General features: G+C 38.8%; 1 protein-coding gene across 2 annotated transcripts in view; it reads right to left on the bottom strand.

Moving 5' to 3' along the window:
* The window catches only part of LOC117414865 (glutamate receptor ionotropic, delta-1-like), a 269,999-nt gene that overhangs the window by 76,620 nt on the left and 166,962 nt on the right, over positions 1-26,417 (bottom strand). The gene's annotated exons all lie outside the window — the stretch shown is intronic.

The following is a 26,417-nucleotide window of genomic DNA, read 5'->3' as shown; positions in this document are numbered from 1 at the left end:
TCTAACAGGGAGATCCCTTCATTGTCAGCGATGTCAATCGCTCACTGAAGAGGAGGTTATGAACTGGCATTCTCTCTAACAGGGAGATCCCTTCATTGTCAGCGATGTCAATCGCTTACTGAAGAGGAGGTTATGAACTGGCATTCTCTCTAACAGGGAGATCCCTTCATTGTCAGCGATGCCAATCGCTCACTGAAGAGGAGGTTATGAACTGGCATTCTCTCTAACAGGGAGATCCCTTCATTGTCAGCGATGTCAATCGCTCACTGAAGAGGAGGTTATGAACTGGCTGGCCTCCCAGAAATTTAGTTAACAGCTGCGCTAACCCGATCCAGCCTCCCCTTTGCTGCTCCTAGCCCTAAGTTGTAATGACAATAAGAACAACCACAGCAACACTTAGAAAGGGCCACAGCAGATGTCTGCCTGCCCATTCATGCTCTCAGAATTTCTGCCTGCAGGCTAATTTATAAGAAGAACCCATCAGTGTTCTAAGGGCACTGTGTGTGATGTCAGCACTTCATACAGTAAGTGCCACTAATTTGAGAAACAAAATGCATTTAAAGTCTCTCTGATTGGAAAATGAAGAATTAAGGAGTTCTTGTTCTGACCAGGTACCATAAACACTGCTACCTGGGGAGTTTGATTGTTTGACTTCAGTTCTGTGCTTGTCCTTTAACTTACAAGAGACAACAACTTGCACTGATGACTCCAGTTGCAATTTATGTAAAAGTATATGTCTGTAGGTGAAGATTTTCCCAACGATAGCATTTTTTTCCCTGTCAGAATCCTCCTGGCATTTTCTGAGCCTGTAAAATCTTAGCTGCTGACCCATTCTGAGTTCTTCCTGAACCCAAAGAGATCATGTGATGTGGTGGACTTTCAACTTTGCTGGCCCACTTCATACGTTTACTATGGGGCAGATATAGCATTGCAATGTATCTTGCATTTATACAAATCCAGCGACAGAACCACTGACTGAATCACACTGTTCCAAATTGCGCTGCGTTGCTCTCTTCCATACATTGTACTTGTTACATAAACAGAATTTACACATGAGGATGACCACTAACAACCCACCTGGCCAATGCATGTGTTTCCTTCAGTGTTTAATTACCTTGTATGTTTTTGAAAGGAGAAAAAATAACCTAGTAAGGAGTTCATTAAAGTCTGGAAAATATGGTGCTTTGTTTTGGTTATTAGCAAAACTAATATAAGCAATGCAACACAAAACCACAATATATTAGTAAGTATATTCGAATGTGGGTCCTGTCACTTTAAAATGGCCTTTGGGGAATAATACTTTATTTCATGTTGGATTGCAGCCACAGAAAAAGGGCTTAGGAACTGAAGACGGGATGCTATCTTACGCATGACTGGAAGCAAGATTCAATTTCTCATTGCCTTCTTGTGCACAGCATAAATAACAACCTGTCCAAGACATAGGATATTCAATTCTTTACTCTCCCTAATTTTGGGAATTAATCAATCATGCTTGTAAATACATGCAAACCCTGTGAATAGGCTACAACTAATCACTGCATTAGAGAATGCACAGAGCTCCAAACTATTCCATTACTGGGGACACTTGTCAAGGGCTAATTAATAGTAGGTGTATGATGCAGTAAGTGATTGAAAATACAAGTGCAGTGATTCAGATCCTTTATTTTTAAACGAATGCTTGCTGCTTTGGCGCTTATTGTTCCAGCAGTACAGTATACAGAGTTCTTTTTTCTACTGGTTCATATCAGCTAATCTGCAGGATAGGTAATCTATAGAAAATAAATATGTGGGTGTGACATAGAGCGAATGAATCCTAGTCAACAATCTCCCTCCCGATCTGTGAGGGTGCCGTATAACAGGAACAGTGTGCCTCGTACTGGATGGTTCGGCAGTTCATTCCAGGGTCAGTCGGAAGAAGTCATCGCCCTAGTAGGGTAAGCGATGTGTCAGTCATGAATTGGAGGAGACGTGATTGAACTAGCTATCGGAGGGGGCGTCACTAAGGGTATTTTAGGTGCTGTGGCAATACAATCTGTTCCTTTGTTATGGTTGCAAACAGACCTGTAAAGGACAGAAAAAAGTATAAACCGTGAGTGCTTTGTATTTGTGTTTTTGTTACTAACTGTTTATTTATAATTATTAGACAGCTAACAATCCTGGAGCTGTCGCTGTCAAGACAGCATCACACTCGGATTACAAATACTGCACCAGTCACGATAATTGTGTATTCACCACCAGCACAGGAGGACCACGAAAGGACGCAAAGCCTTGCCTGTACATTGCCTTTGTTTATTATTGTTTTGGGACTGAAACCCTGTGTTATTTAGCTGTGCAACTACATATTGCTGTGTAGTTGCCAGCGTTATTATTTAACAGAGCCAAATAGTGCAAACAAAATAAAAGAACTGTTTGGACCATGAACTCTGTTTGTTGTTGTTGGAGCACTGCATCACCACTACACCTGCACACTGCAAACCACTTGTTCACAGTGGGTTATCAGGTTTTTCTAGGACACCCCTGTATTCTATATATTCTAAACTGGGTTTCAGAGTGCAGGAAATTATTCAATGGTTAAAACATTTATATGATTTGGTAAAATTCACGAGCACTCTGGTCAGGGTGCATGTTTAGTAACAATCCTGAACAGTGCCTGTCAAAAAAAATAAATACAAACCTTGGGAACAGTGTGTTTGTTGGATCTGTATTAAGGATAGATTTGTATCCAAAGTAGAGATCAGTAATCTGTTGAAAAGATCAATGAATTCCAATTGGATACATTTGAGAGAATCTAAAGTAGAGCTCCCTATTCTGAAATGTTCTCCTGGGATCTGGAAATTCCAATCATCTTAACCCTTTCACGTCAATGCCGTTATGGTATATCTTTAAAATAATCATTCAAATTCATCTTTCATGGTAGAGTGTTGAACTTCGACTCCTTCATTATTCTCTGGGGGAAAAGGTGGGGCCCTGATTTCTATTCTTTGCTTCACCTTCAGATTCCTCGTCTAAAGATAATGTAATCATGGGTTGTAATCAATGGGTGGCTATGCACATTCATGTCAACTTCCTGAACTTCCCCTTTCCCATTTAACAGACAACAAACTGCTCCATGTGTTCTCTTCAGCACATGCAATCGAGTCTTGGTTCTGTATCAAAGCATGACACAAGCCCCAGCAGCTACCTGGTGGGGGAATAAAAAAGGGTGGCCTGTAGTGACTAAACATGAAGATGGGGTTTCACACTGTGGGAACAAACAGATCTGACTGTGATGTTCTGCTCCAGAAAGTCAGGGATTATCTTATGATGACGCTGATACTAGCAGGGCTATCCCTGGGACTCACAGTTGGATCGTGCAGTCCTCTTTGTAATCTACCAATCTTATCAATGGAACAAAGACCCACGTTTGATCTTTTTTAAACATGTTTTTTAACAGCACCATAGATCTCAAAGAGCAGTTAAACTGCAGTTACAGCCAGTTCAGTCCCAGATAGAAGAAAAGTACTGGTATGTCAATAACATACATACAGATACCCTGCCGTAGCAGTAAAAAGACACAACCAACATCCACAGAACATAAATGCAATAAAATATTTAATCACAATAGAATAGGTGGTTCAAAAGACATAACTAGGGGATGCTATAGTGTTCAGTGCTGTGGCAATACTTGTGTAATGTACAGTATATTCAGTGGAGCAGCGACCCGTCTTTAGAATTACCAATGGAATCCACAGGCCAGGGCATTCGTCAGGTTGAAAAAAACTCTTGAGCTTTTCTGAACAAGCTTTGCAAAGTAACATGAACCAAGGGAAGTCGTGCCTGTTCTCCAATGTAGCCACGGCAATCACTTGTACATAGTGCAATGGTGTGTTAAATAGAGCATTTATATCTTATAAAGTCCTACTTAGGAGATATGAAGTCCTACGTAGGAGATATGAAGTCCTACGTAAGAGATATGAAGTCCTACGTAGGAGATATAAAGTCCTACGTAGGAGATATAAAGTCCTAAGTAGGAGATATAAAGTCCTACGTAGGAGATATGAAGTCCTAGGAGATTTTTTTTTTTTTTTAATTGGCACGAGGACACTTCCGTAATCACTTTGGTCCTACTGGTAGAGCAAAAAAAGAAGCACATTTGCATGGATCAACACAAACACTGTACTGTGCACAGCCTCACAGGCAAAAACAGACTTTGCAGTTGTGTTATGAAGCCTTTCCAAAGCATTTACTATGAATTTATTGTGCTTTACCATGGTTAACTACTTTTTTTACAACACGTTGCTGTATTGTAACTACACAACAATATGTGTCACTGGTATGTTATTTCGGTGTAATTACATTGTAATTAGAGCACAGTATAAAGGGTACATTGTAAATTACAGAATAAATGTCAGGGATGACATTTGCAGCACAAATCAGTCAGTCACACATGGAGCATTTACACAGATATATTTTCCTGGTGTTTATGATTATGTTATTAATTAACCACTACATTTATTTATTATACATTTACACCTACTATGTGATGTGTTGCTGTTCTTTAAATACTTTCTTTTAAGTTCTGCTGAATGTTAGTCTCTAAAATCCTTCAAGAGCCCACAAGAGGGCATCTTTTGGCTTTGCTGACATATCTTGGAACAGGGCCAAATAAGACTGCCAGCCCATAACCTTGTTTTGTGTTGAAGGGTTGTGAAGGCTTGGTAGCTTCCTATCTGAGTTCTCTGATAGAAAGGACTAGCACTGACTTTAGCTTACGCTCTCAGAATTCTGTTAAGTGGGCTGTTCCAAGGGTTCGAACATGTATGAGAGAATTATCTTTTGCATATCAACTCCCGAAGACGTGGAACTGTTTCTTTCTCGTTTTAAAGATTGTCTTTGGGAATTGTTATGTATTGGTTAAGGTTCATTATGACAGTTAATGTAGGTACCGTAAAGTGTGACAGAACGTGACTTTACGGCAGGAAGTAGAACAACAATGTTTATGTTTATGTGTCTCTGTGTTATGGAGTCTTACTAAATAAACAGTTAAGCTTAACGCACCAATGCTGTACCTGAGTTTATTTCAGTTATTTGGACTTATTGACAAACACAACAGGAATTGCTTAGAACCTCCTGCCAACTAATCTCATTTTAATTACTGAGTACAGGGGGCTGGACCAGTGTTGTGTTAATCCTTGACACTATGTGTGTGTGTGTGTTTTATTACTGCAACAATCTCCTCCCCAAGACCTGTGATAGCTCTCGATGCCTCGATGGTCATTAATTAGAGGCAATCAGGCCCTCTCTCTTGGTCGAGTTTCCTGTCAGGTCAGCTGTTTCTTGTCAGTATAGCAAACTCAATCTCGTCGCTATGGCTGATTAAAACACAGACTTAATGTTATTCCTAATACAAAGACAGAAACAAAGGAAAGAAAGAAAGAACTAAATAAATGATATAACTGGCACAATTTCATTTAGTCTTGTTACCTGTACCTATGTTTTCTGCATTTCACCCCACCCGTAACAGGAGAGCAATTGCTATAATCGGTGAACAGTTGCCAGTACCCATCTGTTTGTCAGAGGTGTTAAACACACCAGAATGAATAAGCAGTCAATTCTCCAAAGACTTTATTTATTTTTTTATTTGTACATAAGAATTGCAGATGGAGGACGGATGATTCAAGACTGATTTCCATCTGAAGATCTTGTTTATGCAGGAGAAGACGGCACAAAGAGATATTGATTCATTTCTCTAAACTTATCATTTGGCCTTGTTGGGATTTCCCAACCTATTATTGAATTCAGCATGGTTTTCACTTCAGACCCTGGTTCAGATGATCTTTGAAGACATTTTCGCCAATTAGGGGGACTCAAAATAGTGTTGTTCCTTAACACTAGAACTGCCATCACAGTCATTTTGATAGTTTGAGGTTTTTAAATTTAAATCACTCTGCGTGTCTGAAAGTCATGTGGTTGCCATTTATTACTTTTCCTAAATACATACAAAATAAGGACGTTACAATCCCACCCACCTAGAACCGCCAAAGCCGTACTTTTTGAATTACTTTTACAATACATGTTTTTATTTTGAATATAACCTACAATATTTTATTTTATTTTTATATAACGACTGTTGTATCTCTGCTGGATCTGGCAACCATCAATTCCTTCATTTTGTTAAGGAATGCACCAGGGAAAATATGAGTAGGAAAAATGTCATCTTGAAGCGAGCCACAGCGCTTCGGCAGAAACATTTCTATCAGAAAACTGCAAAGCTGCAGGCTGCAGCAGCTCAACCTGGACTCTGTGCTACACCGAGTGACACATGCAAGAGAAAACATGTTACTTTCATTTAAAAAAAAAATACTTTAGTTTTTACAGTTTTTATGTACTGTACATATACCTGTTTACACAATAGTTTCTTTTGTTTATTTTATTATAGTTTTTCATTTTTTGAAGTAGTGCTTTATATGTGGTAAGTTAGAAAATAAACCCTTTTATGTTTAATTGTTCATTCAAATACAGCGTTTTGGCTGTGCAGATGTTTGATATGATGTGCTTGAATAGAACTTTTGAGTTGTATCCGATAGTTTGTCTTTAATTTTAATACTGATGTTGTTTAAAACGTAACCGTCATAATGACTGCCGGCGGTGGTTTTAGGTATGAGTATAATCGCGGCAGCTCTAGTGTTAAGGAGTGCAAAGGTTTTAAAATCCATCCTCTTAACTCATTATTGCAATATCACTGCTAAACCCTTTTCCCCTGAGGAAGATATTTATGTTCTTTGCTTGTATTTTCATTCGCTATGGACAACCCTATGGATAAAAAACAGTTTCCATCCCCAAATAACAAATGTGGTAGGAAAGTTACCAAGATGCAGTAGTTTATCTATGATGTTGCATTAGAAATATTTGCATATCCCTGATTAGCGGATAATAAAGATTGTCAGCCGTGCTCTAAAATGTCACTTTAAATTGAACTTAAAGTACAAGTGGAAAGAGAATACTATACTATTTTGCCTTAAGGAGGCAGGGTGGTCCAGTGGTTAAAGTCCAGAGCTTGTAACCAGAAAGTCATCGGTTCAAATCCCACCTCTGCCACTGACTCACTATGTGACTTTGAGCAAGTCACTTAACCTCCTTGTGTTCCATCCTGCGGATAAGATGTCACTTTGCTGTCCTATTGTAAGTGACTCTTCACAGTTCACAGCCTACCTCTGTAAAGCGCTTTGTGATGGTGGTCCACTATGAAAGTCACTATGTAAAATATACTATATTATTATTATAACCCACAAATGTGACCTTGGCATTTATTTATTTAAATCATTAGATCACAGTGGTAGCCTAAAGGGATGAGTGTCCCTGCCACGACATCAAGCATAACAGCATATTGAATGAAAAATACGTAATACCAATAGCAAACACAATGAACAATGTTTGTTCTTTGAAAATGGCCAGCATAGTTACATCTGAATAATTTTAAAAAACTGTAGGTACTTTTCCACTCTGGGCTTCAATTGAACTTGCAATACTTGCACTCTACAACATCTGTAAAACACACACACATACATACACACACACACACACACACACATGCACACACAAGCACACACATCCAGCTACCCATGTGGGCGTAAACAAAAACTCACCCTTCATGAACGCCGAGACCAGGGGAAAACATGATTAAAGCATACATTTCAAATCACTTACTTCTCCATTAGTGTGATTAATGAAGCCAGCCTGTCCCTTAGACAGAGGCAGAGCCCTGAAAAATGATGCAATTACTCCTTTTTGAATAGCAAAGAGAAAGACCTGTTAGAGGAAAGTAACGCCTGCAACTCACTGGGGCAATGCTGCACAAGTTCCTCGCCTTCAGACACAAATTCCCAATCCCAACAACGAACTCTGAATCTTCCCTAACGAATTCACTACACTGCTAGAGTAAATGACCTTGTGATCCCCTATGCATTATCAGGTGTCGGGGTGATAAAGAGAAAAAATAAGAGCCCCCGCCATAATTCTCCTGACACTGAAGTACATTCTAAACCTATTCTTAAGAGATCCTTTTGCAATCAGCTATTGAACAGGTCGAACCGAACAGTGAGGCATTTAACACCACTGACCCACAAATGAAAGTTAATACTCATATGAACAATCAGCGTGCCTGTTTGGATTTACACACTGCAAGATCATGTATTTTGAAACAGAATGAACAACTGAGGCAATTAAAAAAAATTGAGGCGGGAATACTGTAGAAGTGTGTATAGCCCGTAAACAGACGCTCACCGTCCTACAACTGTATCTACCGCAACATTTAAGAACCAGTCTGCAGTCTAAATTCGCACACATGTTTCCAAACTTTGAGGATAAAAGTTTAAGCTCTTCTCACAGAACAAAACCAAAAAAAAAACAAAGCAAAACACTCTAATCATAAATCTTCATGTCCATAACCTTCTCATTAACTTCTTGCTTCTTAATTAAGCCAAGCTCAAAATCCAAGCATTCATTACACTGACAACATTAAATATATCATTGAATTGAAACACAGCTGACAAATGAATGAGATACTGGATTAGTTGACGATACCACCAATCTACTAAAGCTCTGCCTTGTTCAATGTTATGGCAATGTGCAATGGTAAAAGCAAAGCCAAGTAAATCCTACTAGAGGTCAGGAAGGTATGGCAAAGCATGGCAATCTGACAAACGCTTCAACTCATGCCTTCAACGATTTTCTCATAGTTCTAGAATCCATGATTGAATATCTGAAGTTAGAAAAATGGTACTGTACCATCCCAATAATGATGATGGCCTCCTCCGAATGGCCTCCTCTCGTTTGTAAACTTTATGTTCTTATGTTCTAAGTGCTGTGATGCCTAATGCTGCCATCTAGGTGAGAGTCGAGGGAAGTGTGTTTGACATGCAAAATATAACTTATGTCTGGGTTCATTGATAGAATGACAGAGTGTTTGCTGACAGACTGACAGGAGATGGAGACAGAAGGCACACAGGGTTGTTCACACACACAGATTCCCCCACGTGACAATACCAGCAATGGTAGCTCACGGGGGATGTCTGACCAGCGTACAAAAAGCAAAAATAAACACTGTACAACAAACTATCAAAATAAAGTTGCCATGAAAAATGCCGTGCACTACTCCGCTAATAAAATGGAGGCCCCGCTTCCACACCTGTCTGTTATACTGGGTGGGATCTACTATCCTGAAATGAACTCCCTGTCCCTCGGGCAGTTCACCCAACTCCAACCTTAGATACATGCTCGATCTCTGTTAGAGCGGTTTGCTTTGTTTCCTGAACTCAGTCGTTTCAGCAGCACAATGTTTTGGCAGGAGCAGCACTCTGACCCCTACGGCTTACAGCAGCCTTGATCTGTATAATCAGGACCCTTTTATTCCTGGCGCTCTGCTGCACCATGCCCACCTGTTGATTAGAAGCTCGCAGCTGGTAAACACACACACGCTGCTAAACACAGCTGGCATGCTGTGACACACAGAGCGTCAAGTTCCCCCTTATAAACAATCCCACTATTATTTATTTCTACCATCACAACACTCGTATTTACAATAAACAATCACAGAACCCCCATCCTTATGTGCATGGCACCAGTCCTGCTACAGGCATCTATTGTCTTGGTTTATTATTAGAACTCATTCAGAAAGCGGAAGGATGGATATGCCTTTGCATAATGCTGTTTGATTGCAAGACTAATATCACTTATTAGCAAGCTTTGAATGGCTTCCATAAGGCTGGAAACATTAAAGCTACAAACTTTAAACATCCAAATGCAAGGTATTCATTTCTCCGATGACTGCACACTCAGATAGTATTTCGGAGGCCCTTCCATGATCAATATCTAAGTGCCTTTTAAAGTCTGTTCAACTTTTTATTTCTAATAATTTAGAAACATCTCTAAAAGTACAACAATTTAGTGCTGCCCTCTCCTCCAGGTCCTCAAAGCTTAAGAGCCTGCCTCTTCAGAGCACTCTGTACTGGACTCAGAATAAACCTGTCATCCTCCTGTCCACCAGTTTCAGTAAAGGACAGCACAGCATGTGTTATTATTATTATTATTATTATTATTTATTTCTTAGCAGACGCCCTTATCCAGGGCGACTTACAATCGTACGCAAATACATTTCAAGTGTTACAATACAAGTTAAGTATAGGTCTAACTGGCAAGGGAATCCTGTATTGTCATACATGTGTGTGGGTGTTCCAAAGGGCATTTATTTTCCACATTTCTGAGTATCATAGTATTTAGGGTTACAAATACTACTGAGAATTTTTTTAAAGACATAACAAGCTTATGACTATTGGTTATGTTTGCATTACCCACTTAGGACCACAATATATCCTCTGTGTACTTTTGATGAACACAATAAGAGGAGCAGTCTAGGACTGAAACCAATAAAATGTAAGAAAACAGATGATATAACCTTGGGACATGATTTACTTCATTTTAGTTCAAATATTTTTCTCCTTCATATTGCAACTCAACCGTCTGTTCTTATGATTTGACCTTCTGCACACTGTTTCAACAACAGGAGAGACAGCAGCTTACTGTCAGAGCAGCCAACTAATCTCTCAGCTTTAAACAATTCACGTCTCTAATTACAGAAAAAACAGAAGGCCTGCTGTGGGATCTATTTATCAGAAATGATTTCAATATCAATACAGACCAGCCTTTCATTGATTCTCTGAAGCACAGGACAGGGTTCTCACACACCTCATCTATTTCACACCGATTGCCAAGAACAATAACTTAACACCTGTAAGCGAACTGAGGAAATGACAATAACTTTGGAGATTTATTTTCTTTTAGACAACAATGGTACTGGCGAGTTAAAGCATTAACAGATGACTGTGTAATCATTACAATGAATGTGTTACTTCTGGTTGCTGCGTTCAACACTCGCTGTCAGAAGCAATGCTGCCAAACTCGCTCCACTGTGCACCGTTCGATCCAGCTTGGAAAGTCTGGAAGATATTCCTGTCCAAAATCACACTCTTGGGAACACATTACAGTTTTATTCATACAATAACTAGTCCACTGGGAGTGGGATTGCTTTTGTTTTCTTTTTCTATGGACAGAAGAGCCGGATATGCAATAGGGTGACCACCTTTTCCAAATGAAAAATGGGACACCTGCCATTTCTTATGCTGTGGTATATTTACATATTTTTTTAAACTTTTTTTTTTTTTTACTGGAAACACTGGAATGGCACGGAGCCCTTACAGTACTTAATAATACTGAAACAATCACAGTACTGGAGGCACAAAGTGGTCTATTCAAGTGCTCTAAATGATGTGGAACTAAATACTGCCACTGGTTAGATAATTAAAATAGGGATCAGAATATCAAGGTTATACACATCAAACAGCTAACAGTGCATGGTAGTCTATTTGGTGTATTTCTGAGGCCTTAGATGCTGTTTTTCACACCACTTTGTAGATCTACTGAATAAACCCTTAAGAGTTGCCAAAACATTACATACACAAAAATAATAATAAAAAGAAAATAAATAATGGTCACACTGTAATTTAAGGATCTCTTTATAAAACATCTATATGTGTGTTATTAAAGGTTTTTCGTGATTATTATTATTTATTTCTTAGCAGACGCCCTTATCCAGGGCGACTTACAATTGTTACAAGATATCACATTATTTTTACATACAATTACCCATTTATACAGTTGGGTTTTTACTGGAGCAATGGAATACCAGTTTCATACAATAACGTTTTAATCAAGCATTAGAAGTTTTTGTCGTATAAAGAAATCATTCAAAGAAATTACCTGGCTTGTTATTATAGGGTGTAATTCTTTATAACATCTCTAACAGGACATTTATAGATGCATTATAGACTGATTATAAATACTCCTTAAACTAAAGTGTTAGAAAGAAGAAGAAAGTTAGCAAAACAAGCTTTGAGGTTAAACAGTACATCTGGACCTAGAATACAGTAAAGCATGTCACAATTAGTTGTACAGAGAAGAAAGTCAATATATTGCCATAGAACTTGTTAGCTCCCCTTACTATAAAGACACATGATGCTGTCTCACAGAGGCCCATTATGCATCCTGAATGTATCCACACAATATAGTAAACACCTATTTCAGTGAATCTGCACAACTCATCATTTTAATGGCTAGATATATTAGAAGTCATACTGCTTGGGTGTAAGCAGGTGTGAGATGAGCCACTCCACCCCGATTGTCTGAGACAGTGTTGTGGAGGAGTGGGAGAAAGCAAAGCCCTGGCTTTGGCAGGTGGTCTATAATCAACCGGGCTGCCTGTGCTACATCCTTGGGTCTGATCCGCTCTGATACTATTTGTAGTCACGTCTGCCATGGCAGATTATGTGAAGGCTGTGGAATGTGAAAGGGAGAGGACCGTGAGAGGAATGCTAAGCAGAGGGCTGTCTTGTACTGAAGTTGTTGTTCTATGAAGAAAACTGAGCAGTTATTTTCCGACAGTGTTCCTCTACACAGCGGCAGGCCTAAGCACAGTACTGCTGCCTTGAAACTTGCAAGCCTGCTCTTTGACCTCTTTCCCATGCATTTTGTGTGCACTTGGTGATGTTAATAAGCGGGTCGATAATATGTTTCCATTTGTCACTGGGATTGAGTTGAAAACTATTTCATATCAATCATGCTCCTTTCCATCTGCAGACGATCGACATCAGAGCGATTTGAACTGAATCTGACCATTCGAGTTTTAAACCCGTACCCGGAGAACTGCTCAGCCACACTGATGGAGGAAGTTACTTAATCATGACCAATGCGAAAGGTAGTTAGAAGTGTGTTTTAAACCAGGGGTTGCAGAATATATACACTGAGACAGAACAGAGGGCTGTGAACTGATTAAGCTATCAGGAAAATATTGGAGGTAGATTAATTTATTTATAAACTAGGAAGAATACAAAACGTCACACATCTCCCATATATTTCACCTTAATGTCTGTAGACTGCAGATGGAAATGGCAACAGCCCCAGTTTTACACTGGAATGAAATGAGAAAAACAGGAATAATATAGCTAATTGTCCCTCTATCTCACCAGCCACCAGCCAAAGTGATTACCTCTTACACACCAGCAACAGGCAGTAATGATTTCCGAGGACCTCAATAAACCACCAAAGGAAAGCTTCATAGAAATCTGTTTTCTTATTAGAAAAATGCTGAACATTCACTGGCCCTGCACCCAGTCCTGTTTTTTTTTTTTGTGTGTGATATTTGTCTAAAATGATTAGGTACCGTTCAATCTAAATATTTGGGCCCATGTAATCTGCTGTGGAATGGTTCAAACATGATTTTCTCCATTGCCTTGATCTCTTCCAGCTGGTACTTAATTAAAGACCTACAGATTTACGACCTAAAAGGTGAGACTTGTCACTGGCTCGATAATTCTTCTTACATTCCCAGAGGTCTGGGCAGCTCAGGGAAGATTTTACGGAAAAAATCTCAACAAGTTTCAGTAGAATATATTTTGGTTATTTTTAAGACTATAGCGGTAAAAGGTTGCTGCTGCTTCCTGGTACACAATCACTTCCTGTTCTGTAGCAATGAATAGTTTATCACAGTATTCATTGCAACAAAACTCAGCTGACAGACATTTCTGTCTTCATCAGTGTGCCGATAATTAGGTCCACGCCAGTGCGTGGTACCCTAGGTAAAAATGCCTGATGACAATACTAAATAAAAAATACAATTCTAAAAGTTACTATTCTATGTTTTTTTTTTCACAATGTTGGTGCAACAATCTCCTCTGTTCTCTATAGATGAAGAGAAATCCTGTGGAATCCCTCCAGACTCCTAACAAGCTCACTACCTCTGCTAACGACGCACACTAACCAGATAACCTCAGTGATTTTGTTGCTGAGCTAGGGATTAGAAATGCATGCAAAAGCAGAGGGGCTAAGTGGTGCACAGACTTCAACATTAATGGCAACTTAAATCTTAAATCCATTATAATTACCGGAGTGTCACTACTTTAGGAAGCATCCTCCTAACAGACGAGCAGAATCAAGTTCTGAAGCAGTCAAGATAGAAATAGAACACATAGTTTCTACTGGATACCCAGTCGGTGTGTGTATATATATATATATATATATATATATATATATATATATATATATATATATATATATATATATATATAGTATGTATTGTAAAGCACTTTGGGACACTTTGTGTGAAAGGTGTTATATAAATAAATAAACCTTAAACTTATAAAATTATATATATATATATATATATATATATATATATATATATATATATATATATATATATATATGTATATATATATATATATATATATATATATATATATATATATATATATATATATATATATATATATATATATATATAAGATCAGGTATTCACCCATTTGATTCATCTGGAAGATTTAAGATGTCAAGTGGCCTTGATTCTCTTTCCATGGGATACTATCTGTCCCCTTAAGTTAAGTTTGACTGTATTAGAGGACAGAAAGGGAGAGTCATTCCAGTTCTGTCCCCAAGGAGGGTATAAATATTGTAAAACGGCAGAGAGAAAATTACATTAATTCAAAGGGGCGATGTAAAGGTGGGGTCGTCCGCGTGCCCCTCAGAGTCACGGGCGAGATTTACTCTGCGTCTCTGGCTCTATCTAGATGTCCATTGCATTGTTTTTCAGATTATGATGTTGGAATTTTGACAGGGCAGGACAACATCTATAAAGAAATAGATGTGCTCTGAAAGCACCTAGGGTACAATCAGAGTTCATATACTGTGTGTTTGTTTCCACGTCAGGTAATTCACCGATTAAACTCAAGTGTGACCTTGCTATTCCTGAAGCATGCTACTCCAGGGCAAATTAAGTCGGTTCATGCATTTGTATGTGTTTGTAACTTTAATTGTTATAAGGCAATATGGAAGAAAGAGTTCAGTTTGTTTGCATGTATGTGGAATTCTATGTACAAGTACATGTGCTTATTGTATATGTGTCATTTGTTACAGCTAATTAAATTATTCCATAAATATTAGCTGTCATGTTTTTTGCATTTGCTATGCAATGTATTTTGTTTTTTGTAGTCATGCATTTATAAAGGATTCTGGTGGAGTATCATAGGAATGAGAGCTACTCAATTGGAATTCATTTATGGGACTCATTTTAAACAGCTATCCAGAAAGCACCCATCCTCTATACCATATCCAATACACTTACTCTTCCAGCCACTTGGATATTAAGACTTTAAGCGGTTTCACAGCACAGTTATAGTCTGCACAGATTTATTAACACCATCACCTGGCCTGGGAGTTCTTCTAATTTCATATGCTTTACTGGCTAAGTTAATGGGGAGTGATGACATGGGCTGGCTATTAGCAATTAACCATTGCCACATTTACAACTGTGAGAAATAAATAAAAGAAAAGAATGGCACCCGCTCTTCCTTGAAGAACAATCTGTATGCAGTGAGTTCTGCTAATGCTTGGTGTAGCACATGTATGGAAATGTACAGTACTTATCACCAGATAGAACTGAGAAAGACTTTTAATGAGTTGTGTTTATTGGTGGAATGCTTGATGTCTTTATGTCCATGTTTGTATCCCATCGACCATGCTGTGTAATATGAGTCTTCAGTAATATGTTGTATTATTATATGTTTTTGCCATTATAGTCCAATGAGTTAATTGGTAATGGCAATCCTATCAGATTATATACGGCATGGTATTCATATATATATATATATATATATATATATATATATATATATTGATTTAGGTACAGGATTTTCCTCTCCCATCAGATGGTTAGCATATGGTACTGATGGTAATAAAGTCCATGGTACTGCCCATTTACCATAAAACAGTACTATGGGATTTGTTTTATGGTAGGGTATAGCTTTTAGCCTGCTCGATATCCATCTGAGAAGGCCTTATGGAATAAACTTGTTCCAACCAATTCACTAATCACTATGTCTGAGGCTTTGGAAATTAAATGTTTCCTGATAACCTCATGAGCCAATCCCATTTTTTGAAAACGCCATACTCAGGTCTATTGTAGATGAAGGCTACGACCTCAGACCCGTGCCAATTGATTATTATTAAGTTAATGATGAAACCTGGAACAATATCAAATGCCTAGCCCTGGCTTCTACACACAGGAGAATCTCTCTCTACAGGCTGTAACAGTCTTGCTATTTAACTCAATGAGGATCTTGAAGGGGATGGTCACATTAATGCAGAGGGAAAGTCATTGCCATGATTTATTTCATACAGTACATGCATACTTTGTAGGCTCCCTTAGGGAATTCAAGGGAACTGTACTGGGGCTGAGCCCACCATGCTAATCATAGCATGCGTACAAAGACTCCTTGCATGGTTAATTGCCTATATAACAGCCAGAGGAGCTTGGGCATTGTCGCTTGCCTGCAGATGGTGCCAGTTAATGAAATGGCCTGCATGGCCAGCTTAGTTGCTTAATTTTAGTGCAGTGCGATATAACTCAGTTGGTTGGATTGGAATAAATCTGTCAAGTTGCAGAAGTAGCAGGGAAACAAGAACAATGCAGACAGGAGATGAATGTTAGTTATGTTGTCTTTGCTGAATTATACTTTAGGCACATTCCATTCTGGAATGCCACGCTTAATATCAAGTTTGCAGTACCTCATCCTTATTGACAGATTTTTAAAAACTATTTATATCGCTGCAGAGCTTTGGGGGGGGCGTGTGCAACATCAAAATTCAAAGGCTTTTAAGAAGGTGGGGAAGATGAGATTAGCAAAGGAATCTTGCAAATCTGTGTTTATGAAGTGACAGTTCCCTGGAGCAGTTTCAGATTATGATGTTATCTTTTCAATTATAGTCTGAGGCTATAAACATTATTTTTTTACTTGGGTTAAAGAAATCAGAAACCAGTGACAAGGTTTTTTTTTTTAACATTATCTATGGCCCTTTCTGTTGATTTATATATATATATATATATATATATATATATATATATATATATATATATATATATATATATATAAGCCCCTAGTTTTCATGGGCTATTTTTTTGTATAATTCATGAACCTGTACCAGGATGTTGTTGTCTTCTTTAACAACAGTCTAGAACAGTTTCATGAATACCAGGCATTGCTGTATTTCATCACAAGTACATATTTCAGAACTGGGACCATAGGTAGTCAAGGGTGTAAATAAAAGCTTAACTTTCTTTCGCAATCACACCCGCTAGACACAGCTACTGTAACAGCAGAATGCATTAAGATCCCATCAGGAAGTTTGGAGCTAAACAGCTAATGACGAGAGTGTCAAAACCGATCTTCATAAGCGCAGCGCTTGGGACAATGGAACTGTCATGAAGAAGCCATGAAAAATATATGCCTGTTCCTTCCGGTAAATCGCGGGAGCTAGCCAGTGCATAAGGGTCTGCAAAGCATCTGACTGTCTGAAACAATCAGCCCTGGCCACTTCTCAGAGCTAAGCTATTCTCGTATTTAGATGTTAGCATGTTCTACTCCACGGGGGGGAGCACATCAGTTTAAGTTCTACATAAACTTCATTTAACCCAATGAAGTTGAATTATTACGTTTTACTACTTTGAACAAATATAAATTTACGAAATGGAAAAGCCACCTTGATTTTTACCCTTTCGGTTTCTGGAAATCAGTCACGCAAACCACCATGCAATTCGCTAGACTTGTCAGTTTCAACATGTCAAGATGGAGGTGTGTCTGTAGAGCTGTGAGGGGAAGCTCTCGTGTTGAGTGCCTGCCTGCCTGCCTGCTTGCTTGCCTGCCTGTCTGCCTGCCAGCACCATGCTAACATTTGATAAGCACTAAATTCATAAGCACTGACAAAACAAAAATACTCAAAATGACTTTAAATATTAACTCTAACAAGAGTGACATCCAATAATTGGCTAAGTGGCAAAGCTTTCTGTAAACACAGTATAGCAAACATGACAAGTGAGCATTTCAAACAATTTTTGGTCTTATAATAAATGAGTGAAAAACTATACACTCTTCAAAACATAATTTTGAACTGATATTAAACTTCAGGTTCACTGCTCGCTTGGTTATTTGCTAGATGTGCCTGTGATGTATAGTTATGCATGGTAAAAACATTTTAAAAGCTTGGGAAAAGCATTGCAAACTGTAAAATTATAGTGACTGTTTTGCAGATCCAGCAGGTCTTGGTTTTTATCTAAGATATTACCTTTATCTGTTTGACCCAGTGGAGAATGCGCAACACCTGAGCTTCCAGTAACCCGATGGCCCTGGCAGGTTACAAGGGCACAGAGGACACAGAGAGATCGACCCAAGACTGTCATATTGCTTCAGTAACAGTTTTCTACACATGTCAGAACCTTGTCAATCAGTGTAGAGATTGGCAAACAGTCACAAAGTGCCTTGACTCATCCATACCTTCAAGTACTCAATCATAAATTCTGAGGGAAACTATAACTGAGCGAGATAGACAGACAGACAGCCTTTTTGGTTAATGGCTTGAGCAGTGTTAGGAGTTCAGCAATTTTGTGCTTGTATTTACTGGGTGATTCATAATCAATGCACCATTGAAAGAAAAGTTACTCATCGCTTCCTGGTACCTGAAACTCCCTCCAGTGATCTCCAATGCAGCACTGTATCGATTGCATTGAATTCAAAATATGAAAGGAAAGAGATAGCCACACATTAGTTAAGCGGCATTTGTCACATGATGAGTAGACGGTAAATAGCCATCAAGAATCGATTGCCCTCAACAAACAGTGTGCGATAAGGGGAGGTGGAGGGTGGGATGAGGAATGGAGACTAAGAGAAAGAGAGAGAGATAGTAAGAGAGAGAGTGAGAAACAGAGTGAGAAAAAAAGAGAGCAGGGCCGTGGCCAGAGATAGATGGCTCGTTGGCAGCCTTCATTTTCACCATGCATTGTGAGGGAAAATGAAATTCAGGAGGTACGTAATGAGGTATAGTGATGGGGTCACAGAAGGAGCCCATAGACCTTAAATGTGTGATAAGAACAGACAGCTAACTAGATAAACTCTGCAGCAAACTCCCTCACTCCCCACCCCACTGCAATATAAGACAAGACGAAAGAGATATCTGGCAAACTCAATTAACCCAGCTCAGTTATCAGGAGGAAGCTTTCTTAATTCTTCTTGCCAGAGCTTTTCCGACTACCTTTACTATTTGTACAGGGAAACACTTCTATTTTTTCATGTTCAGGTACCCTACGCTTTGTTAAAATATTTGTAGGACTAAATCTTATCTACTTAAACTGCTGTTGTGGCTGCAAGGAGACATGCATGAAGGTGGCATGGTTTAACAGAAAACCTTTGGTCTAGCATAGGACACATCATATATGTTCCTTTTTATTATATCCTCTTTGCAAAACTGTTGCAAGCATGCTCAGAATATCACCTATAACTATGAAACACTTGACAGAGCTAAATTTAGACATAATAAAAGATATACAATAAATTAAATGGCAAATGTTTTGACTTCATTCAAGACACTGAGAAAAACTTTGGTAAACCATCACTATAACAATGACATTCAGAGCAACGCAATCAATGACCACGGCAGTAATTAACCTTCCAAACAAATCTCGCGGAGTCTCTATCTATCCTCTGTACTTTAAATTCCACAACGAAAACGCTATCGGACACGCTTAATTATTCCTGGCCCCGCTCATTAGTTTCCAGGATTCTTGGGGAGAACGCAACAGTGACGGATTGGAGAACACTGAGGCTGTGTGAATGGGAAGCTCGCTCCCCATGACTGAAGCTCTCTGCTGGAGTAATGATTCAGTTCCGATAAACAAACATGGGGGCTCTTCTCGCTGAATCAATAGCCATGAGTTACATATGCAATCAGAGGGGTGTCATTAAAGATCAGAGTGACCCGACTGATTTATGCCCCTGACAGACCACATAGACTCAATGGGGCTGATAACGTATTAAGCAGATAGAAATAATTGCTTGCCTTTAATTGCACAACCCTGCACCAGGGGCTTTTCTAGCTTTATAAATCATACATTACGAACTACACCATAGCCCACCAATACTGGCACAGATCTATAGTATTCCCATTGTTTTCTTAAACAGTTTTCTTGGTAGCAACCAGACAACAAGGACCAAAATGGTCCTTTCTCAACATATTCACATGGTTAATTCCATGGACATATATCTCTATGTTATATATTATGTCTAATACACTGTCGAATAGTAAACATAATAAGCAACTCTTAAAGCAGCACTTCATATCATCTACATTCTCTTAACGTGTCTAATACTATTACTGTATCTGTGTTTTCTAGCATTCGTTATTGTTCTTTCTACTTTGGTTTCTCACATGCACACGAGACTGCTCATTTATTTTTGAGCAAGGCTGGAAAACTTCAAGTACTGTCTGCCTCAGTCTCTCTCTCTGCTGTAAACATGTTTAACTCCGCTGAATAATGAGCAATCTGGCAGTGAGGTTGCTGTGGGCTCGTCTGTAGACTGAGGAGATTGGGTTCAGACCGCGCTCTTCCATCAAAAAAAAAAGTTTATTCACCGATGGGAAGAAAAGCCTGTGGACGTTTTTCAAAATGTGGTAAAAGATCAAATAAACGTAATTGCTTAACAGTACCCTGGCCGTGACATTCTGTCCTGTAGTGTATTTAAGTAAATGGGCTTTACACCACTACTGTATGTCACAAATCATTAATAATCAGACCTTTGACCCTACTCCTCTGTAAATGGCCATGCTTGTTTGTGCTTTGCCATGCTTTCAATAGGATTTTACTATGACTTGCAACTGTTTGCTAAGCTTTCACCTGGTATACCACAGTACATTTGTATAAGGGAAAACATTACTTTCTCACTGTATGCTGCTGCCGTGGAGAAATCTGGCCTAAATGAATTGAAAGACACCAGCCTCAAGAGGTGTTGTGTGTACCTGTGGAGGTGCTGCATTGTCGTGTTGTTCATATTATGTCAATAATACTACCCAATAACACCAATAGGTTTTGATGGTAGTACTAAAATATCATTGCCCATCACTTGCTGTTAATATGCTAAGTTAAATTGCTCTGTTGGGAATGTTTTTTTTTTTCTCAAGAGCAACAGAAAGTGTCTGGGCGATGCCCTGTTTAACTTATCGCCCAATCATTTTTATCTGCCAGTCATTTTTTATTTGTATTTTTAAGCGTGTCATCCTAAAACATCTGATCACTCCCACTTTCTCTGCAAATGGAACAGAAAGTATAGACTAAAATATAGAGTTCTTACCGGAGAGAATTCCCCCGTCGTGTAACAGTGGGGGCCAGTTTAACACCACAGAGCACTAGAGTTTGTACTTTAAAATGGCTTGAGGGGGCCGGAGTGCCTAAATAATTGTCTTAAAACCACAGCATAAAACCCATGTCCAAACTGCAAAATGAGAGTTTACTTAATACTCTAACTCAAGAAGAACGTGGGTTACATATCCACTCTGACACCTACAGACACCTCTCAGCTATCCCTGCTGTGTTTATTAAGGAGCGAGCGTAACCCAGGAGTTTGAGTTGTTGCTGTAGAAACCATTATCCTGTGAGGAAGGAGCAGCTCATGCCGAGCCCTGAAGGGACTGTTAATTGTGTTGTAATGCAGGAAAAAAAGCACTTGAAGCTTGACAAAGATAAAAATCCATAAATTACATTATATTTATTATAATGCACTGCATTGTGAGGTATAGGGCAGCAGTAGTGGTTAGGGCTCTGGACTCTTGACTGAAGGGTCGTGGGTTCAATCCCAGGTGGGAGACACTGCTGCTGTACCCTTGAGCAAGGTACTTTACCTAGATTGTTCCAATAAAAACACAACTGTATAAATGGGTAATTGTATGTAAAAATAATGTGTAAAAATATAATGTAATTGTATGTAAAAATAACGTGATATCTTGTAACAATTGTAAGTCGCCCTGGATAAGGGCGTCTGCTAAGAAATAAATAATGTAATGTAATTTATAAGAGTGAAGCAGGAAGAAAAAAAGGCAATTTTCATCATAAATGATAAAAGAATGAAGTGAGTTAATAAATGACTGGTATTCAACTCCTTCAGCTGATCTAATTGAATTGTAGTTTTTTTTATTTATTTCGCCCTGGATAAGGGTGTCTGCCAAGAAATAAATAATAATAAATATGTAGCTTTAACTTGACTTGTATATGTCAAAAACAAAATGGTTCACACCACTAGCATATAGCCACTGTAAGACGCGAGCACCATTAACCCTTTCATCCCCGATACGTCTGCAGGTCTTGATTGTGCTGCAGCTTTCACAGCTGACAGGGTTTTTCTTTTCCATTGTTCATTTTGTGTTTGTTTGTGCTCCACTTTGCCACATGATGTAGCTCATTAGTAGTGATCTGTCAGTAGCGCCATCTTGACACAAGGTGTAGTTATAATTACATTCATATCCTAGGTGTTACCAGAACTTCTGGGGGCTCCAAAATGAAACAAAATATAGATATGAATGATTATTATTTCTTTAAATACAATGAATGTTATAATTATTGGTGTGTGTGTTGTCTTGCAGTTGAAGGAATGACCACAGTTTGGTTAGGATGCTGTTAATAGTCTAGGCTAGTATTGCTAGCGTCACTGTTATGCTAAATATATGCATGCACATACTGACATATGCTATGGCAAACGATGGTGTGGCATATGGTCCGATGCAAAAATCAAAACGCAAAGCAAGGGAACATGGTCCATGAAAATGAAAATGGCACAACTATTAAGCCATTATTATAACTTTCAATAACAAAAACATAAGAACATTATTATTATTATTATTTATTTCTTAGCAGACGCCCTTATCCAGGGCGACTTACAATTGTTACAAGATATCACATTATTTTTACATACAATTACCCATTTATACAGTGAGGTTTTTACTGGAGCAATCTAGGTAAAGTACCTTGCTCAAGGGTACAGCAGCAGTGTCCACCACCTGGGTTTGAACCCACGACCTTCCGGTCAAGAGTCCAGAGCCCTAACCACTACTCCACACAAACAACATCACGAACACAGGCCCAGTTACTGGCAGCTGACTAATCCCAAATCTGTGATTCAGCATAAACAACATGGCCACTCAGTGATGCTAGTACTCTGTGCTGCCCTCTATCCTTCTGTGTTGCGTTCATTGTAATGGCAAGGCTTCTAAAACAAGTGCCCTTCTTTGTTCTAGGCCATATATATTCAGTTCCCTCAAACTCTATGATGTGACATAGTATATAAGTGGGTATAGACAAATGTATACCCACTTATATACTCCCACTCATAAACTATCAGCCAAATAACCATATTACAAACTAAGAGCTAAATGAACAATGCACAATTCAGCTAATGATTCATAAGCTCTGGCTGAACTCTGACCCATTTCAGACAGCTAGAATGTTATGATTCATTTTAAAAGAGCAAAATGTCTTGTGCGTCTAAATATCTAAATACAGGTTTTGTAAATTCGATTACAGTTCCTTAGTCACAGTAGTGTGCAGCAGAAAAAAAAAAAATGTTGTATTCGCCTGCTTTGCAAGACGCTGCACATTGGTATGAGTACTGCAGTTTAAGGCTGCATTATAACACTGTGTTGCATTTGCAGTTAGAGACTATGTAGCAGGGGTGTTGATCCCTGGTCCTCAAGGACCCCAAACAGTCCAGGTTGTTGTTTCAACCAGGAGCTAAACATTTGTTTCAACATTAATTGTTTTCCAGTGCCAGTAAGGCAGCACCTACTGGCAGCCTCTGACACTTCAAAGTGTGTAGCTACATCATTATTTATTGTCTTCATTACCAGTCTGCAATAGAAATTAAGATAAGAAAAAAAAAACAAGAACTAGTTCAACCAAGTATCTGGAGCGTTGGAGATACTTGAGGACCACTATTGTAAATCACTGCCTTGAAAAATAAAATACAACTTGATATTTAAAGAGTGCTGCTGTTGGCTTCTTCAATAACTTTCAACTGTATAAACAGTTTCATGAATAACAAACTTTATTTCATGAATTTGATACTGTATTTATCAATCTGTCTTCATGTGGCACATTTATCCGCCCTGTATTATGTTGGTTGTTTTTAGGACTAAGTATGGGAGATTTGCCCTCTGAACATTAAGATCCCTGACTTTGGGTATTTGACGCAGATCCTGTTGTTGTTTTTAGCTCTTTTGAAAGCATTGAGATTCAGGATGCCTTGCTGTTTTGGGCTTTCCTAATGAAGACTCCCTTATAGACATGCTATATGTTCTATAGTCTGAGGTCTATGCTTGTTATCTCTATATTAATCACAGAAAGACCTCTCCATTATGCCTGAGGATGTGAGATGACAAGGTTTCACAGCTAATTCCTTATTGAAACGGCCTGTTACTTAAATGCCTGCATGCGTTATTGACAACTGCCAATAATAACGCAGGGACCTAGAAAAAAATGAAGAAGTGAACGGATAAGAAAATGAAAAAAAAAAACACTGCCAAGAGCCCAGAGAAATTATATCTGCCTATGTTTGAGTGACGTTTGTCGGTACCGAAAACGGAAAATATGTTCCAGCGAGACCATCAAGCTTTTTTAATCAAACGGTTCCTGACTGGCAGCCTAATACTCCTTTCTCTTTTTATGGCTTTTTATTTTCTTCGCCTGTTAGAGGCAATCACTGCTCATAACAACCTTCCCTGACCTAAGCTTTGCAAAACCCCTCCTGATCATCCTCTTACCCCTCACTCTCTGAATCTCACTGGGGTAATGAAAAAGCTGTCACTCACTCTGTCTCTGCCAACCCACCTGCATCCACGTCACACTGCAGACAACAATGGTCCTGTGTTGCTGCATGAATCTGTTCTCCTGTCTGTGTATCAGACTCCCTAGCCTGTACAACAACTGCCCAATCAGTGTGTCTCTAAGGTGAGGGACGTCAGCACAAACTGGCTGCACACCTAGGAACTGTGAGATCCTAGTAATTTTATTATTATTATTATTATTATTATTATTATTATTATTATTATTATTATTATTATTATTATCTTATCATCCTGAGATATTGATGCTCTGTTGCATCTCAGATACAAAACCAGCCTCATCTTTTGGGAAATAGGTAATCATGCAAACAAAAGGCAAGGTTCAGAACCATCAGCAGAGTTCTATTTGAGTCATATCTCCAATAACAACAACTACCACTGCACAACTACCACTGCACAACTCCACCGCACAACTACCACTGCACAACTACCACTGCACAACTCCACCGCACAACTACCACCGCACAACTACCACTGCACAACTACCACTGCACAACTCCACCGCACAACTACCACTGCACAACTACCACCGCACAACTACCACTGCACAACTACCACTGCACAACTCCACCGCACAACTACCACCGCACAACTACCACCGCACAACTCCACCGCACAACTACCACTGCACAACTACCACCGCACAACTACCACCGCACAACTACCACTGCACAACTACCACCGCACAACTACCACTGCACAACTACACCGCACAACTACCACTGCACAACTACAACTACACAACTACCACTGCACAACTACCACTGCACAACTACACAACTACCACTGCACAACTACCACTGCACAACTACCATCACACAACTACCACTGCACAACTATCACTGTTCCTTACAAGATGGATGACAAAAGGTTTGCAAACATAAAGAAAAAATACCATACACATATGATTTCACTGGTGGCTGTATTTAGATATAGATGTAGAAAATATTCAGTAGAACACTCTTTGAGTTCTGTTTCTGTGGAAAATACACATATCTTTGCATGCTTCTACTGAAAATGGTCAAAAGAAAAAAAAACAGTAATTCATAAAAAAAAAATATATAAATAACAGACCCAAGTTTTCAGCTATATTGGAACTAACCCAGAATCGGACCCTAACAAGAAACCTCAAACATTCTCCAGCTTACCCTAACCCTCATTCTAATGCCTTAATGCATTAGGGACAAACAACGACAAAGTGCCTTAAAAAGCATTGCATCTCCAGATGAAATTCACTCTAACAGCAAAACTAATGCTTATCACTGATCACTAGTTTCAGTGTCTGGGATCATTAAGATAGAAGCCCAAAGCCTGTATCGCTATATATCTACAAACACACTAATGGTCATTAAGTCTAATTTAAAATATTGATAGCACCTAGGTGTGTTATTAATTGTCTTAATCTATCTATCTATCTATCTATCTATCTATCTATCTATCTATCTATCTATCTATCTATCTATCTATATAGAACACTGCATAGTTTTCTTCTGAGCAAAAGTTTCTTTTCATATTCCTTTTATTGCATACAATTTAGAAATCTGTAATTTACAAACAGCACTCAATTGAATCACCAACTTCAGCAATCCATTTTTGCATAAGGGAGAAGACCTCTTCAG

This window comes from Acipenser ruthenus, chromosome 7 (genome assembly GCF_902713425.1).
Source record: "Acipenser ruthenus chromosome 7, fAciRut3.2 maternal haplotype, whole genome shotgun sequence".
NCBI lineage: Eukaryota > Metazoa > Chordata > Actinopteri > Acipenseriformes > Acipenseridae > Acipenser > Acipenser ruthenus.
Note: the sequence above shows the minus strand (reverse complement) of the source record. Positions and strands in the feature narration are given on the sequence as shown.